Below are 6,000 nucleotides of genomic sequence, written 5' to 3'. Positions count from 1 at the left end.
TTCACAGTCAAGTGTGGTAAGGAATACTAGGATTGCTCTTTACTTCTTTTAAGCTTGTGTTATTGTAGCTTTGACTTGGTTTTTTGTTATTGTTATTGTATCTCAACTGTTTTTTTTATTATTAAAAGAGAAGGTTGTGATTGTAGAATAGAAGAAAGTAGATTCCATAGGCGACTACAGTAGTTTAAATAGCTTCATCCTCATTGCAATAATTGTTTTGGCATTTTTCTTTCTTTGACTTTATCTTTTGTTATTGGCTGAAAGAAAGCATATTTGTTATCTATATTGACTACGGTCCTTGTATTGTACAAAGGGCGAAATGCATATGGTAAAAGTATTTTTAGAGGAATAAAAATATTCTCTAAAAGTTGTCTTCCACAAAGTTCTCGTTTGAAAGCAATCATTTGTTACTGTCATGGATATGCAAACACTTGCACATTTTACTTTGAAGGCATGAAAAGATTTATAATTAATGAGAGAGTGGTTTAATATGATTATGCAAAAAAAAGAAGTAGATAATATGTCATTTTATCTTGCTTTTAAGAGTTGCAAGGAAGTTAGAATCTTTTGTATTTGGAGTAATTGTATTAGATTACCCTAGATTTGGCCTATCAGATGGTCTTCATGGTTACCACTATAAGAATGTTAGCAAATGGCGTCGACTAAAATGGGATGCGACATGGTGAAAGCCCACACTAATATGCCTATGGCATCGGTCATGCAACGAAACGATGTGGGACGTCAAAACCACCAATGCAAAGGCTATTTGCCTTCGCTAAAGGACGACGAATAGTAGCTTCTTTGTTAACGTCTAAACCGACGTGAAGGGGAAAATACCATAATTAGTAAAGGATGTGTGTGCCAAGCCCATGCATGATAGCGTCGATTTTGCGTCGGCTTAGCCCACACAAGTAATATTGATTTTAGAATTGCAAAATCTATTTTGTTACACATCCGAGAACCTACTTCAGCCAAATCATTATAGTCCAATATATTTAATTCATTCAGAATTGAAATTGCAAACACTAAAATTAAGTGACATTGATACTTAGCTAATTAAAAGAGAAAATTACAATAGTCATGCATAATCCATCAAAGTTCAAGATACACATAATATCATAATACAAGCCCAAGATGTTTATAACTAGTCTATTCACTGTCATTACATTCTAAACTATACAATTGAACCTAATGATCCTAGTAAGAGTGAGATCCAAGCCATAGTCCACAAGAGAAATATTGTAAAGATCTCCTCTTGTTTACAAATTCTTTGATTTGTTGGTTTGATCTTCATAGAAATAAAGCATACCAAACAACGATGAGAATCAAGGTGTTAAGCATCCAACCTCAATAATTGCTTAAGAACCTACAAGTCAATAGATTGAGAAGAAAACATTTAATTGACATCATATTAAAAAATGGGAAACTGCAAAAGCTAGCAAGTTTTATAATGTTAAGAAATGAAAAATAACACATAGATACAACATAGAGGCCCCTAAACTTGAAGTGTCTAAGAAGACACTGAATTGTTAATCCTAATAAATTACAAAGCTGACAATTAATAGCTTTAAATATGATTTTGTAACCCACCCCAACCATGGGCTCAAAAATATAAAAAAATTTTGGCTCTCATTCTACATAAAATATTTTATTTTCTCATATATAACTCAAAAAAGAGAATGTATCTCCAACGAGTCAGGTGAATTCTTTTGAAGCAATTTCAAGTAATTTGTTGCTTCCAACAACATATCTTCAACCTAAGAAGGAGAAAAAAATGCACAATGAATAGTAAATTATCAACATCAACTACAATAATTGAATCTGCATAATTTATCAGAATGATTTCCATCAAATGCATCAATAAATTTTCACATAAACATATCATTGCTAATTCGTTTTTGATAAAAGCATTTCAGGGGTTTGCCTTAACCATCATTATTTAGCTTTAAAGAATGACCTGACCTATAATACATTTGATTATTCACTATAAATCTTTGAAAATCTTTTCTGAAAAAAAATTACTCAACCAATGGGCTTCGATCACTAACCTTGATGCTTCAGAAATCCACCTATTGCAAACCCAAACCCCTTGCAATGTCCAGAATCGGCTGTTCGCAAAGAAAAGGGCGACTCTCGCAATTCGCTTTTTTGGAACTTTGTTCGCAGTCACAAAAAGGGGTTCGCAAAGCTGGCTACGTCCCTTGTCAAAGAAACTGAACCCTTGTCACACGTCGCACAAAAAAGGGTACACAGAGAAAGCTAAAGCTAGTCGTTTGTCAGAGAAGCTGGGCTCGTTGTAGTCTCGATCCAACTCTTTATGCTCATGTTCTGGAGTTAAGAATAGGAACCCGCGCTTGCAATCAAAGGCGAAAAGTTGAAAAAAAAAGGGGGGGAAAGGTCAAAATGAGAAGGGGAAACGGTGAAACTATGCTCGCCATCAGTGGGGAATGTGAAATCTAAAACTTTTCTCGTCTAAGTTAACCTAATCAAAATGTGTTTCTTTAATTTATAAAGTATATGTGTGGGCTGAGGCAAACAATTTCATTTAATATGCCTAAGTCATCCAACGTCATCAATTTTACTATGTTGCGTCGGTTTAGCCGACGCCATATGTAAATTAATAATGTTTCCTATTTTATTAAAGTTAACGAGAATTGATATTTTTTTTTCTTCTAATAATTTTTATTATTAGAATCGGCTTTTCATAAGTATAGCCGACGTCTTTGCGTCTACCACCACCGACACCATTTTTTGAAAGCTAAAAACAAACATTCTTGTAGTCCTAACTTTGAAAATCTAGTGAATGATGTCATCGAAAATTTCTCAAAAATTAAGGGTAAGATTTAATTTTCCACTGTTTCAGATTATTCTTTATAGTGTCAACTGTGGGTTTTCTCAAATGTTTGCATGAAGTTTTCTTCCTGAACAAACAATAAAACTTAAATACAACTTTTCATTTTTTTCCACTTTTTTGTAAATATATTTAATATATACAATAAAGATTTAATTTCTTTCCCTTAATTTTGAAACTTGTTTCGGTGGCGAGTGGGTTTCGGTAGGAAGATTTTAAAGGAGTGGTGGGACAATTTATTTAGAAAGCAATATTTCCTACCACTTTCCTTTTCATATTATTCATTTTTAAACCCTTTACAAATTAAATTCACGAAACAAGTCATGAACATGTAAGTAATATGAACAAATGGATTGACTTAGAAACATGACTGTGAAAGAAAAATCACAAAATCGATGAAGAGAAAAAAGAACAAATTACTAAGGAGAAAAAAATATTAAGGGAAGACTTTGTTTTGCTAGGACTATAATTATAGTTAAACATATTTCTGAAGCACAATTTAACTTTTCGTAGGACAAACGAAAATCATACATAAAAAAACAACAAAAACTTTTTGAATTTGATTGAGATCATTAGCATAATTTGATCCAGTTATGGAAGAGTACATTAAAACGTAAAGTTGTCAAAATTTAGTAGTCAAAAATTTATTTTTTTTTTCCTAATTATTACTTGAGTAGGGCTACTGAATTTATACAATTGTTACCTTCTGAAATAAAAAATATTATCCTAACAAAATTAAAGATAACGTAAATTCTTTTCTATCATTAGAGATATGTTCAATTTATGTTCTACAATTTTTTTTTAGTTTTACAACAAAATTATTATTCTTTAACTTTTTTTCTTCCCAGTATGGAAAATCTTAAAATAAAAGGTATTTAAGTTTCTTGTTAAAGAAAAAAAGAGATTAAAACTACTTATAAGATCCTAGTGAAAATCATGAGAAAAAGAGTAAAATCATATATTTAGGACTTATGAGATTTAACATTTTGAATTATATCAAGAAAAAAAAAAGTTACAATAGTTTTATATAGAAGATAAACAAAATTATGTTCATTGTCCATCAAATGATGAGTGGAAAGGGGCTGAAAAACTGTGAGTTCTTAAAGCTATTTTATGTACTGAGTTATTTGATCTCAAGTTCGTCTTATCTAACTTCTAATCGTTATTTTATGTAAGTTTGGAAAATTGAGTGTTTGTTGCTAGAAAATGCAAAAAGTGATGATCCGACGATTAAAGATATGTCATTGTGTATGATGAACAAGTTTAATAAGTATTGGGATTACTATTATGACATTATTGCTATTGGGGCTATTATTGATCATCGTCTCAAGTTTGAAGCAATTCGATTTTGTTATTCAAAGATTAATCCTTCTACTTGTGAAGAAAAGATTAATGTTTTAAAGCACAACATATATAAGTTGTTTGAAGAATATGTCAAATAAAATTCAAATGAGTCAAATACTTCAAGTTCTTAAGTTTCCCTTCCAACACAACTTGCTTCTTTTTCAAATGATGAGCCGGTGATGGATGCATTTGATGTAAGTTTTTAATTTTCAAATTTATCTATATTTTATTTCTTACTTATGAATGACATATTAAAATTTTTTCAATATTGTCTTAGGAATATGTTGATTATTTAAGCCAACATGTTAATGACATTGGAAGGTCTGAATTGGATCTTTATTTAGATCAAGGGAATCTTGATCCAAAGTTTTTTGATAAGGTGGATGTATTGAGCTAATGGAAGGATCATCGAGATCAATATCCAAACTTGTCTAAGATGGCTTGTGATGTGCTTACCATTCCAATCACTACCGTTGCTAGTGAGTTTGCCTTTATTCTTGGTTCTCATGTGCTAACCAAATATCATTTTTCCATTCTTCTTGAGAATGTTGAAGCTCTCATTTTCACTCAAAATTGGTTACATGGTTTTGAACTAATAGGTAACATTATTGTTAGTATTGTGAAATTAATTTAATTATTTACTAGGTTGAGACCCGTGTGTCGTTTTTCTTTTGTTTGTGTTTTTGGTTTTGGATTTCACATTTATTTATGTTTTACGTAAGTATATATGGGATTATTTGATTAATAGAAATTTTAATTATAGATATTGGTTTTTAGGTAATAAATTTAATTCAAAAGGCAAAATATTATTATAATATAATATTTTTTTCACAGTAGAAGTAGTATGATTATGTTTAAGATTCGATTTGGAGAATCTGATTTTGGCGGTAAGTTATTATGTTTATTATTTATGTTTTCGAAATATGTGGCGTTTTGTTATATGTGACGTCTCGATTTGATTAAAGGAAGAAAGGAAACGTTGGAGTAAAAGAGGAGAGAAACGCTTTATTAAGTGTATTGTTCGGTTTCTGGAAGGCAGAACTAAAGAAAACTGTTCAGAGTCCATAGGTTTGGGTTTTGTTTGGCAGAAGGGAAAATGTCAGCTTCCAAACGTTTGAGTTTCAAAAATTTTTACCAGAACTCCGTCATGTTCTTGGATCCTTCTGAGGTTAGTATTAATGCAGTTGTCTGTTTTATGTTTTTTTTTCCTTTTTAATGTCTTCTGGTTTGAAAGCAGTCGTTTTTAATGTTATTTCATTTCAGAGTAGGAAATTTCTTAAAAACAAAAATTATTGAACGCATTCCTTTCCGTTTCTGTTTTTGCCAGGATTTTTTAGTGTTTGATGAAGGCTTCTTCTTGGAATGGGGTAAATCATTAGTAATAGGGACGAACTATTTTTGTGATCCTGCGGGAAATGTGCTTAACATTAAGTTTGATGAAAATCTGGTGGCAGAGAGGAAATTTCGTGGTGTTTTTCAGATATTAGGGTCTATAATCTGCGATTCATGTGTTACCTGTGCACTCTGTTTTGTGGAGATAGGTACTTTCGGTTAAGAGTCTTCGACTCATATTGGAAGGAAGTTGAGTATCCTGTGGTAGGGGAATCAAGGACTGGGATGACGTATGACCCTTTGGGTTCCCCAAGATTTTTTCATTGTTTTAGAGTGAAGTTGTTGCGATCAACGGTAAAATCTCGTAATTCTTACATAGTTTGATTAATTTTGGGCAGGTTTATCTATATTTACTAATTGTTGGTTAATTTGTATTGCTTGTTAACAGCCATACATTCTTCTCCCAGACGAAT

At 31.5% G+C, this 6,000-nt stretch overlaps 1 long non-coding RNA gene across 1 annotated transcript; it reads right to left on the bottom strand.

The window, feature by feature from the left end:
* Positions 1 to 1,016: 1,016 nt before the first annotated feature.
* LOC114182557 (uncharacterized) lies at positions 1,017 to 2,490 on the bottom strand. The gene is made up of 2 exons (XR_003604120.2): positions 2,049 to 2,490; positions 1,017 to 1,366 (listed from the first exon to the last, which is right to left on the bottom strand). It is a non-coding gene; the product is annotated as an uncharacterized LOC114182557 (long non-coding RNA).
* Positions 2,491 to 6,000: the final 3,510 nt, after the last annotated feature.

Source organism: Vigna unguiculata, chromosome 4, assembly GCF_037176805.1.
Source record: "Vigna unguiculata cultivar grain cowpea cultivar isolate G323 ecotype 2 chromosome 4, ASM3717680v1, whole genome shotgun sequence".
NCBI lineage: Eukaryota > Viridiplantae > Streptophyta > Magnoliopsida > Fabales > Fabaceae > Vigna > Vigna unguiculata.
The sequence above is the reverse complement of the archived record's forward strand: the minus strand, read 5'-3'. Positions and strand labels throughout refer to the sequence as shown.